Source organism: Urocitellus parryii, chromosome 6 (genome assembly GCF_045843805.1).
Source record: "Urocitellus parryii isolate mUroPar1 chromosome 6, mUroPar1.hap1, whole genome shotgun sequence".
Taxonomy (NCBI): domain Eukaryota; kingdom Metazoa; phylum Chordata; class Mammalia; order Rodentia; family Sciuridae; genus Urocitellus; species Urocitellus parryii.
Window position 1 is genome coordinate 194,594,177 of NC_135536.1, and position 13,246 is coordinate 194,607,422.

Below are 13,246 nucleotides of genomic sequence, written 5' to 3' on the forward strand. Positions count from 1 at the left end.
GGCTCCCTCAGTTGGCTCACACCTTCTTCGACATAGCCCATCGGCACGAGCGTTTTTAAGATATTATTCCTGTCACTACAAGGTGCTCGAGGCTCATCTTGTCTATTCCTGCCCCAGGATTCAGCCAGTAGGATTCCTGACTCAATTCTCTGGACAATGGTATTAGCAAACAAGATCTGGGAGCTAGGTCTGAGGTCCCTGTTCTTAAGCCATTTTAAATCAGGTATTTAGTTATTTGTGGCTGAAAGCTCCGTAACTTATTGTCACGACATTTGGTGAATGCTGTGAAAAATACAACTCAGGAGTTGACAGACTAAATGTCTGTGTCGAGGGTCCTAAACCACACTACCAAACATCCCTTGTTTCCATAATGGCATCTAGGGGATCCGGAAGGGCCTCTGCTCCCTTGGGGGAAGTGGGGCGAGGTGGCTGCTGGGAGACACTGTACCAGGAGCCTCATTGCAGGGAGCATGAAGATATCTGGTATCCAAGGCCCAAGTAGAGGTCCCATGGCACTCCCCACCCGGCCAGCCCCTCGGGAGATCTGAAGCACCTGTGAGTGCCTAAAGGGAAGCTCTGTCAGCAAGGGCATGGTCTTGAACTTGTCTGAAAGCAAACACTGTGCCTTTCTTATCATGAACAAAAAGACCAGAAATTAAATCAGTGATCAATGCCCAGTAGACGTGAAGATTTTTTCCTGTTTTTTTAAAATACCTTTTAGACTGAAGCCTACCATGTCCCAGTAGATTCAAGTCTCTTATGAATTCATTTAGAGATATTCTGTTAAGGGAAATTGTCTCACCCCAACGAGCCTGGGGTTGGGACAGGGGCAGGGCAGATGCTCAGTGAACTTGTGAACTAAATCATCCAGTTCGGGAATTAAGAAAAGAGGTGAGAAAAGAGCTACCCCAAGGGGACAGGGCAGGGGGGTGATCTGAGTACCCAGGACGCCCGACTTCCCTCCTGAAAAGCCTTTTGATGACTGCATCGAGTTCCAACCTAGAATTCAGCACCAGGGAACGCTGGACAGCTCCCGGGTCTTCTGGCCTGAAATGAAGGCTGGTCTTCCAGGTCGGACCTTCTCCATAAACCAGACCTTGTTTTCCAACGGATTCCATCCTATCCTAACACAAGGAACTAAGCTAGAATCATTCTTTTCTTTCTCCTCCTTCATTGGACCCATCCCAATTTTTCTTTCTCTTGTGCCTTGTATAATGTTATTGCATGTGTTCAGACATTAGGGAGTAGGGAGAGTGGGATTTATATCACAGTGACTGTGATCACAAATATATTCACCCTTGTATTGGTCACCTGCATGCCACGACTTTACCAGCATCACTTGTGGAAATCTCTGAAGCACTGGGATGAGCTCGGTTATGATTCCTATATCAGAAATGAGGGAACGATTTTTAGAGAACCTAGTCGATGTGTTGGAACAAATTCTCAGCACCTACTATGTGCAGGCAGGAAGCCAGGCCCCATGGAAAGCAGCCTTCCTGCCTTTGTGAAGCTTAGTGTGGTCTTGCCTTCAGGAAGCTTCCGCAGGTGCAAAAAAGCATCCATCCATCCCCTCATCCCACTACCATCACGCGCCTTTCTGTGCCAGGCAGAGGACCAACGATTCTAACCAGCTAGGTCCTCTAGAGCCTGGGGAGGGCCTGGGCTTCATGGCTGCCAACACATAACCCCAGTCCCCATGGCTGCTGGTAACTGCTAGCCAGCACCTGGCTGCCCTCTGCACGCGCCCCGCATCTCAGCGCAGCAGCCTAGGTCACTGGAGAGGCGTCCACTCATTTATCTCCTGGGCCTCAGTCCTAACAGCCCACAGTAGGGCTGGCCACTGGCTTTCTCTGCTGCGGCGTCCTGTGGGGCCTGGCATCAAGGGACCAATCTCTGCTGTCAGACCTGCCTGTGGACAGGCCGGGAGGTGGGGAAAGAAAAGTCAAAAAAAAAAAAAAAAAGGCCCCAAGAACCAAACTTGAGTGTGAGCCACGACTCGGCGACACTCGCCATGTGCCTCGTGGTCAGGTGCTCCGCTGAACACAGGAGAACAGCATCCTCCGGTTCTCCCTCTCTATGTGGGGTCAGGGAGCAGCCGTCGGCTCTGAACCAGGTCCCGCCTAAACCTCACCCTTCCCTGTCCTCCCCCGGTTCTTGTCTTGACGGCTTCAGCTCCATCCATGTGTCCAGCTTCCAGAGGAGACTCCAGGGGCCGTTTGCAAGGCTGACGTGGCCCTGGCTGCACCAGGGTGGGGTCAGGGCCTCTGCTCCCCTTCCCCAGACGGTCCTACCCACTACTCTCAAGGTGTCTGCCTTCAGCCACGGGGGGACCAGGAGCCGCCTGCCTGACCTGCGCGGAGCCTGCGCCCCCAGGTCCTCTGCCCTGACCACGTCTAGGACCACCCAACTGACCTGTGAGGAAGGGACAGCGAGTGCCTCCAGAACTGGCCTCCCTCCCGGGCAGGGTGCCCAGGTGTCAATTTAAGGCATCTGTCACGGCCCCTCCTCGAAGCCATGGACCACTGCTAATTCTTGGTGGACTCCTCGGCTCCCTGTCGGTGCCCATCTCGGTGCCCCAGGTCAGCATGGCCTCCTCTGGCGAGACCCGGTGCCTGGGGAGAAGCAGTGTGGACCATGATGTCTTCAAGCTTCTTCTCTAAAGGGAGGGGCTGGGGGCCAAAAGGGAAGGGAGCCCTGACAGAAGATGGGCACAAAGGGAAATCAGAGTGTGGCCGGGAGGGGCTCTCCTGGTGGCCCAGATTGCTATATGACTTGAGCAAAGCACTGGGGCATGATGGGTTCCTTTGGGGACTCCATGTCCCATTAACGATGGCTCAGGAAACATTCAGAGACACCTCACAGAGTAAGAGAGTTGACTGTGTCAAGAGCAGATTTGGAGTCGAGGCTCAGAGAGAGGAAAATCCATGGGTCCATCTCAGGCCACCTGTCCGGTGGTCATTGTGGGTCTGAGCTCTGGGTCCTTGCCATATCTGGGTCCAGCCATTGACCCAGCATGGTGGTAGCCGGGTCACTTATTCAGGTGTCCACTGTGCCTGCGTTCCCAGGACGGCCCCCGTGTCGGCACTGCAAGTCCCGTATCCTCCTGTCTATGAAGCACGACCCGACATTGTGCTTAGCCCACAGCCTGCTTCCGAGGATGGACTTTATAGGGCACAGAAGTGCCTGCTCCTAGCCAGCCTAGCACAGATGCCCCCTGCTTCCAAATGTCTTCCCCTGGCGCCCACTCTGCCTTCGCGATTCTCACCACCATTCGGTGCTCCACCTGGGACCATCCATATCCTGGGGTCTCCTCACCAGACACTAAGTGGGAGGTTCCATGAAGGCGAAGCGCATGTCTGGTCTCTTCACCAGTGCATCCCAAAGACCAGAGCAGGGCCCGGCACATAGTAGGTACGCCAGATATCTGCTGGATGCATTAATGAATGGGTAATAATGGAGAACAACCTCAATCTTAATACCCAAGATTTTTGGCTAAGACCTGGATACTGATTTAGGGAAGGTTCGATGTGCAGACTGACTCATTGGGTCCTTTGGTTGCTGGTAACAAAGTTTCTCTAAAAAATCGAAAGAGGAATATTGGGGTTGGAAACAATCAGAATCAGCTGGAGATCCAGTTAGCTGGAAATAACGGGAAGAACAAATGTCAGAATGAGCTTCACATTCTGCTCAGGACTCAAACTTGAATTTATGATATGCTTGTTTGGATCATGTTCCTGCACCTTAACCAGGAGTAAGGTGAGAAACTCTTTGGACCACTCTCCTATAACTGCCCTTGACAGTTGTGCAGATTGGGCACTGCTCAAATGCAGTAGGCACCACTTAAGCACCATCTAAATGGATGGATCCTCTGAGATTGTGCAGTGCACAGTCTGAGTGGGAATTGGGTGGTTCCCCAAAGGACTTGTTTTTGTGGTCAGAAAGAGAAGGTATGAACATCAGGGGAAACAGAAAAAAGAAGAAGAAAGAAAAAGATGCCCCCTACAAATGAGTTGGCCCAAGTTAACAGCAGCGGGAGAGGTGTCATTATTTGATGTATCAGCAAGATCTCCGCCTTCCTGGTCCTTCCTCAGTGCTTTCCTTCACTTGGTAGCTTGGGACCCTGAGCCCTCTCCGTGGGGCCTGCTACCCGCAACAGCGTCCATGCAGAGCTGGCCCGCGTGGTGCTGCCCTCCTGTGGCCACGTGGAGACTGCACGACCCGGCGTCCCGGGCCGGCTGCGGTGTTACTCTCATCTCTCTCCTCCCGGCTTCCCTCTTCTCCTCCTTCCTCTTTCTTCTCCCTCCCCTCTCCTTCTCCAGGCGTGTTCCTCCTCGTCTTCTCCCCCAGGGCTGGACATTCCATCGTTCCCCTCTGGCATCCAACCCCACCCACGTCTTTCTCTGGCCTGGAACTTGTGTCCTGGGTCACTATGTGGCCGGGTCTACCAGTTGTCTGTGAGGTGTGACTGGCAGGGAACGGACATGGGCAGTGGGGACCTGAGGGAGGGGAACAAGGCCATTAGCTGGGCTTCTGTGCTGACCCCCACTCCCACCCCTACCCCCAATTTCTCTTAAAAAAAAAAAAACAACAAGTCATTTACCTGCAGCCCTGCCTGGCTTACCTAAGTGGGACGTTACGTCCCTCAGCAAATCACCTGTTGTCTGCAGGAGAAATCCAGCCCCCAAACGCCCATTTCAAAGAACACGTGTCACCCTGCAGTGGGGGGATCTTTGCAACCTTTACCCAGACCCCGTCCCAGAGCTCAGGGGGGTAAGGAAATTCCCACTAACCATAAAACCTATCAGAACAGGTTCCCATTAGAGCTGATCAGCATGGGCCAAAGTGACCTCGAGATGTCATGCACCACGGAGACTTGAGAGGCTGACGTCATCCTACTGACAATCAAAAATCAAGAGGTGCCCCTGGGTGGCTCTCTGGAAACTTCCCTGGGATCCTCAATCAAATCAGAGGTCAGGAGGAATGCGCCATGCTTCTCCTGAGGGACCCGCTGTCCCTTGAGAGTGTCCCCCTGTCCCTTTTCCTAACCTTCCAAGAATCTCATGCCTGTTACTCCGAGCAACATGTCTGAGATCCTTCTGGCCTGATTGCAAGAACCAGGGGCCAGAAAGATCAGGGGGCCCCTGTGCTGCCCCAGCCTGCGGGCTCCCGTGCCCTGTGACAGGATGGATGACTCCACACTGGGCGGTGTAAGCAGCAACGTTTGTCATTCTCTCCCGTGGTTCTGGAGGTCAGCTGGAAGGTGTCTACCCTCAGGGTCTTTCATGCAGTCTCAGGCAGGTGGTGGCCAGGTCACCTTGAGGCCTTTCTACCTAGGTAGTGGGTGACCTGTGTTGGCTGAAGCCTGGACCCTGGCTGGGGATTTAGCCTCACCTGCGCGTGGCCTCTCATGGGACAACTGGATTCTAAGAGTGAGCACCCCGACAGCTGACGGACACCGTTACCTTTTTGCTCGAGCCTTGAAGTTGCTGAGCATCCTTCCCGCTGTGTTCTGCAGCAGTCACAAAGGTCCACTCAGCTCAAGGAGGGGACAGAGTCCACCTTTTGGTTGAGGGGGTGTTGGAGGGCCTGATTCTGGACCCTCGTGGAGGAATGCTTACCCTGTTCACTGGGCAGCAGGGAAGTCCTAACAGAACACCGTGTTGGGGACAGAGTGCTGTCGGAGCCTGGGCAAGCGCCATTCCCTGCTCCTTTGACAGGAGGTTATTCCCCTACGGGCACAAGGCCAGCCTGCATGGCAGTTTCTGGACTCGTGCTGTCTGGACTCCTGTGAGGTGACCTGCCGGGTATCACCTGTGGCCTGTCATGACTGTTCTGTGTGAATTGGCCCATACCCACCCTAAGAGCTATTGCTGCACAGCAAAGCTGTCGCAGTTCTCTGAGACCATCTCCGGAGGGTTTCAAACTCCACAGTCGGTGTGGAAGGGCAGGCCCTCGGCAGGGTGGAAGAGGAAGAGGGATGGGAGACCCTGTAATGGCATCCTTGGAGAATACGCCCTGCTCCGGCATCTCAAACAAGACACAGCCCTCCCCCGAGCACTTAGGGCCGTGGCAAGTGTTCTTATCATGTGTCTCGTCTGTGACACGCAGGTTCGGGGGATCTCATTAAGGAAATCTGGAACCTTAAATTCTTATATTAAAAGGGAAGAAGAATTTTGAAAATAAAAATGAGCTGTGTCTAACTCAAGTCTGTCAAATAGGAACAGAAAAAACCTAAAATAATAAGGAAGAATTGAATACAGATTTTAAAAGTCAAGGAGATAGAAAATTTAGCCAAACCAAAGGCCAGATTTTTAAAAGTACTAAAGGAAATGTACAAGTTTCTAGATATAATGACAAAGGAATTAAGAACAGAGGGCCCTCTCACCTCCCTCTCCCCAAATTTAGGGATGGAAGATTGGTCTTGTCCACTGCCGCAGCCTGGCTGGGCACAAGATCACGAGCCACTCACAGCTTTGTAGATTGAAACAGCAATTCTTTATTCCCAAACTCACACCGGCCCTGTACAAACACGTTCTGGGGAAATCCAAGTTCTGCAGTGCAAAATTCACCCTCTCCACCAGACTTTTATTCCCAAAATACTTTTTTGAATCCCACGAGAACTCAAGGGGAACTCAAGGATCGGGCGTGCCTGAGGCAGCAGGTGCGCCCTATTCCCAGCAGGAATAACCTTAAACCTGGAACTGCCCTAAACCCAAGGACGGGATACTCCCTAAAACCTGATCAGCTCTAAACCCGGGTCCGCCCTGGTCCTTGAGCAAGGTCACCTTACTAAAGCATACATGCAATGTCACAGCGAATGTCCAAGGCAAGTCCATTTCCACGAGTCCTTCCTCTAAGCAACATGGGGTACGCTGGCAAGGAAATTTCGATGCGTCATTCCTACTTGGCAATGGCCCTCAGCAGCCCACAGATTCACAGAGGATATAAAAGCTTTCAAAATAATTTCATAAGTAATTTTGTGTAATTGATTTTGTTAGGTTTTTAAAATTTTTTAATTAACATGTAATTCTTGTACATATTTATGAGGTACAGGTAATTTGAAAGCTTAGTTGGAATGGACAGGAATCTACAAAAATATAAGTGAAATGAAGAGTAACAGAATTCTAAATGTAGGGCTGGGGTATGGCTCTGCGGTCGAGCACACGCCTAGCATGCATGAGGCACTGGGTTCGATCCTCAGCACACCACATAAAAAATAAATAAAATAAAGGTACTGTGTCCACCTATAATTAAAAAGTAAATATTAAAAAAAAGAATTCTAAATGTCGGGCTGGGGTTGTGGCTCAGTGGTAGAGCTCTCACCTAGCACGTGCAGGGCCCTGGGTTCAATCCTCAGCACCACATAAAATAAATAAGTGAAAGTATTATGCCCCACTACAACTAAAAAATAAATATTTTTTTTAAATGAATTCTAAATGTATCCACAAATAGAGTAAAACACTAGGCCTAGAAAATCTGACAGGTGTATTCTAGGTGCATAAAATCAGTATTTAGAAAACTCCTTCAAGGGAGAACAAACAGGGAGTGCTCTCAACTCAGCTTATGGTCTGTGTAGCTGCAACACTGAAGCCTGACAAAGAAGTCTTTTTACCTATAAATAAATGTTTTTAAACATGAGTCACTCATAAACGAATGTTTATTGATATGCTAGAATCTGCATGAGATTCGCTCTCTCTGCTGTAGATTCAGTACATGGATTTCTACTCTTCCAAGATGTAGTTGGGTTACACTGCCCAAATACCTCTGAAGATAGATGTATGTACATATACCCACATGACAATGCAGTCACCTCATCACCTAGAAACTAGGAGAGAAGCTGAAGAGATACCTTCACAGCCCCCAGTAGCAAGCAATCCTAGGGACACCTTGGCTTCAGGCTTCTGACCTTGGCACTGTGAGACAATACATTTCTGTTGTTTAGGCCATTCAGTTTGTGATACTTTGTTACAGCAGCTCTCATAAACTAATACAAAAGGCAAGCTAGAGGAAAGAATGATTTGAGGACAGACAGAAGTTAATGAAAACTGCTAGAGAAATTTTTAAAAGGAAAAGACAATATCAAAACCTAAACTTGCCATATACTTAGGCCTGTAAGTAATAAATATTAAATATTTATTCCAGTCTTTTCTTCAGTGCTTATCTCAGTGGGGATTTGTATGTGTATATTCTATTCCCTCTCTTTTTATGCGAAAAATGTGTACACACACACAATTTGAAATTCAAATTCAATTAAGAATGCCTTATTTTCTTTCTCATCCTGTGTTTCAATTATATGCCAAAAAAAATAAAATAGAAAACCTACTCATTTTATTTCTTCATAGAGGAAATGATACAGATCCACAGGGGAAAGTCTCTCTTCTCCCTGAGTGATCCCATGGATTATTGTTGTGACATTTGGGGCATGCCTTTTCTTAACCTTATATAAATTGATGCTGTCATACCTATGTCTATTTAAAGATGGATATCTTTATCAAAACATACATATGCAAAAGAATTATGCTTTATGTATTTGTTTTCTCTTTGTTTTATTTCACCTAAGATTATATTGAAGGCATTTTTAATTGGATAACAACATATACACACCTATTCTTTCTTAGTGCTGGCATAGCATTTCATTGTATTCCTTATGAATACATAATGAACTTATGTATTCATTCCCCACCAGTGTACATTTATACAGTATCCTTTTAAGACTCTAAGCAGTGTTCCAGGCTGGGGACATAGCTCAGTGGTAGAGTGCTTGCCTCACACGCATAAGGCCCTGGGTTCAATCCCTAGCACCACCAAAAAAAAAAAAAAAAAAAAAAGTAAACAATGTTGCAAGCAAATCTTTATGAAAGTATCTTTGTGAATATAACTGGTATGCTGAAAAAGCCCATCTTGAAAAACAATTTTTAAAAAGCAAACTTTAGGGTTCTGCTGTAGCAGAGCCCAAAACACAGAACCCACCTAAGCCATGTCCAAAAATACTTTTTTTGAGGAAACTCCCCATGGATTAAAAACTCAGCAGGATCTGTGGCTTTTATGCTACTTTTTAGGTAACTGGCAGATCTAGAGTCACTTAGCGTAAGCCCAGTGTCTATTTGGCAGTTAGAATGTCAGAGACCTGGATATTAACTCAGCAGTCTGCATTCAAAGCAGAGGCAGGAAGGGAACTTCAGCTCCATAAGCTCCAACTCAGATCTTCACCTGCCTCCTTCTCTGGTTGAAAATAAAATGTTAGGAAAAGAGGGAAGAGGAGGACAGGATGCAGTGTGACCCACCGTGTTATGTAAACATGCTCACACCTTCGAGGGGTTAGAGGATGGGAGGTGATTCCAGGAAGCAGAAATGAGGGGCTGGGAGGACGCATGAATGGCGCCAAGCTGACATGAAGGCGTGTCATTAAGGCCACTGCTGTAGACCTCAGCGTTGGATTCTTTTTTTTTTTTTTTTTAAAGGTGGGGGGAGAGAGAGAGAGAGAGAATTTTTTATTCATTTCTTAGTTCTCAGTGGACACAACATCTTTGTTGGTATGTGGTGCTGAGGATCGAACCCGGGCCGCACGCATGCCAGGCGAGCGCGCTACCGCTTGAGCCACATCCCCAGCCCCTCAGCATTGGATTCTGCCTGAAACTCTGAGAAGCACGCAGAATGTTGCCAGAATTGTCTCCTGAAGGCCTGGACTTGAGGACATTTATTCATCACTGAGTTTGCAACAGACTGTTCCCCCTTCCCTCTCCGACCCCAAACCTCTATTTTCGCAGAGTGAAGGGTAGGGATGGAAAACACAGACTCTGCAAGTGGGAGGGCTGGGGACAGGGGTCAGTCCTGTTGCCACTCCTGCTTTCCCAGCGGCTGGGGATAGGACATGATATGTCTGCCATTGGTTCAATGACAGCACCCTAAGCTCTCAGGGTGTGATTCCAAAACCTGCCTTAGCAGAGCCTTTAATAAGCCGACCGTGTCCCTGAGGATGGCTCTTTAGCTGACGCCTTATATGGCAGGACTAGAGGGTGCCTAGAGGGCCATATACAGTGACTGTTGAGGAACTGCAACCTGGCACTGCATGGAGAGATTGAAACCTGTGACCTAAGACCTCTGCCACAGGGACACAAACCTTATTACTATTATGCACTTAGGCTGATGTCACTTGTCACTTTGAGACTTGAGTTTCACATGGCTGTGACTCCCCCTGCTTCAAGCTGCCATGCTGGGAGCTGCTCTCTAGAATGGCTCAGGAGGCAAGGAACCAAGTCCTGTCCACGACCACGTGAGCAACCCGGGAAGCTGACCTTTCTGGAGCTGGCCTTGACGTCACACAGGCACAGCTGACCCCTGGAGTTCAGTCAGAGATCCCAGAACACAGAACCCACCTAAGCCATGTCCAGAAACTCCAAAATAATAAATATCAGTGTGTTAAGCCCCTGAGTTTGGGGGCAGTTTATTATACAGTAATAAATAATTAAAGAAACCAGCTAATGCAAGAAAAATGGTAAGTCGGTCAGAAATTACAGATCAAAAAGAGGAATCACATCACCTGTTATCTCCCCTCCCAGAAACGACGGTGCCTTATAACTGGTCCAATTTTTAATACTTTAACATAGTAGGATCCTAAAGGTATATGTTTAGGATAATGCTTTTAATAAACATACAGGAAATCTTAGCTTTATAACCTCAATTGGGTTTTGGTTTGCTTTTTGTTTGTTTTGATTTGGGTTGTTGGGGTTTGGTTGCTTTGTTTTTAGTTTGGTTGATACCAGGAATACCCTACCACTGGCCTGCATCCCATACCTTTTTATTTTTTATTCTATTTTGACACAGGGTCTTACTAAGTCATCCAAGCTAGCCTTGAACTTGTGATCTTTCTGCCTCAGCATTCTGAGTATGTGGGACTGAGGCCTCTGTACTCAGCATCAATTGTTTTTATATGGAAATGAAAATAAGTTAAAAGGAAATCCCCAATTACAACAGCAGCAGAACATTTGAAATATCGAGGGCTTGAATAAGTAGACATTTATTTTATTTTATTTTTTAAAAGAGAGAGAGAGAGAGAGAGAGAGGGAATTTTTTAATATTTATTTTTTAGTTTTCATCAGACACAACATCTTCGTTGGTATGTGGTGCTGAGGATCGAACCCGGGCCGCACTCATGCCAGGCGAGCGCGCTACCACTTGAGCCACATCCCCAGCCCCACATTTATTTTATGTTCCTTGATGAATAAGAAATTTTATTTTTTAAGTGAAATTCCAATAAAAATAATGTACATTTTAGTACATAAAGTGTTTTCTCTTTCTTTGCCTTCTGTTTTTCTTAATAGAATATTTAAGATACATCCAGAAAATTTTAGGGAAAGCAGAATAATGTTAGTATATACGAAATTGGTTTAGTTTATAAAATAATTAAGTGCTGGCTCCTTACAGGATTCTGTGTGGACAAAACATTTTCAAGAACTTAGGTGACATCTCAAAGCAGTGCATAACAAATGAGGTTATCAATAAATCATATTAAGACAAACAGCTATAACTGAAAATGTGAATATTATACCCATAATTCACATGGTACATCAAATAAATCTAAAACAGCTATCAGGCCTTCTATCTTAAACTATACATTACTGAGGACATGCAGATTGATTCTCTCCACCTTTTTATTACTGTTAGGATTAAAATCATTATGAGGAACTTTTTTGATATACATATTTTCATACTGATTCAACTATTTCTTTGAGATATTCATAGAAGATGAATTGCTGGAATAAAAAGGGCATATAATATCCAACTTGGGTACAGAATGTCTCCTAGAAATATAACAGGAATTATACTCCCACTCAGCCTCTCTGGGAGCAAACTTTTTCCAAATTCATGACAACACTTTATTATTCTTTTTAATCCTTGCCAAGCAAGTCTGCCAAAAAAAATTCATATGGAATTGAAAAGATCATTTTTTGCATTTATTGCCTGTAGTATCATTGGCTGTTGCTACATATAAGTAACTCTGGCTCATGTACAATTATTCCGTATTAATTGTGTCTTTCATGTTCTACTCCATCTCTTTAAAAATAATTCAGATTATAATCCTTACTAATTTCTAAAGAAGCTGTTAATAAATTGAGCCTTTTGTAATTCTTATATTTTCCTCCATTAAGTTGGCTTTTGAATCTTTTCTTCCTGAAGTGAGGGGTTTTTTTTCAGTATTTAACAGTCAAATTTACCAACCATTTCATCTACATTTTTGCTTAAGGCATCCTATCTTCTATACCTGAGGATACAAAAAAAATTACTTAATCTGATATTCTGTTTTTTTAAATTTCAGCTTGTATAGCTGTGTAAACAACCTTTACTATAATTTGCAAAGTGAGAGTTTAATTTTTTACTCCGAATTTTTGGGGAATTGTGTCACATGATTTTTCAATAATCCATTTAACAATAAGTCTCTCTTGTTGATATAGAATGGCATATTTTCATATAAATTTTCATAAATAATCATTTGTTGATGGACAACAAACTACCCCCCCCCCCAAGTTTATGTGCCTAAATCAAAAAATGCATTATTTCTTGCACTCTGTATATTTACTTGGATCAACTGGGTAGTTTTCCATGTGATTTCATCAGGAGCCAAGATCATCTAGGGACTTCCCTGTCCTCTATGTTCAAAATGGCTCCACTTATTTTGTCTGATTTCTTTGTGTGGTAGCCGAAGGCGAGGCATAGCTGGTTGCAGAGACAGATAGGTCTCTCTTTCTCTAGGTGGTCTCTGAACCTTTCTTTCTACTCTTGGTCTATCCTCTTGGTCTCTAACAGGGAAGCTGGATTTCTTATGCAATGTGGAAGAACTCTCCAAAAGGCAAAGCTGAAGCTGCCAGAGCTTCTTAGGTCTAATTTTCTAAAACTGGTAGCGTCCTTTCCAATGCATTCCCTTGTTAAAGGGAGTCACAACATCAGTCGAATTCAACACAAGAAGGAAAATATACAAGTCTTGAATACTTGGAAGTTTGGTCCATTGAGGGCCACTTTTGGAGACTAGCAACCACAGTTACTTATGTTTCTTTTCTGGAGCTTGACAGTAATATATAACTTTCATGCCTTCCAATGAGTAAAGTAACATACAGCTTTATTTATTCAACATGTATACAACACATTCATCGTTGTCCTCCTGGAGGAACATTTTCTATATTATTTGTGTTACACGTGAGGTAATTGACGTTGTTAAAATATATTGACATGATATTTTTATTAAAATAAA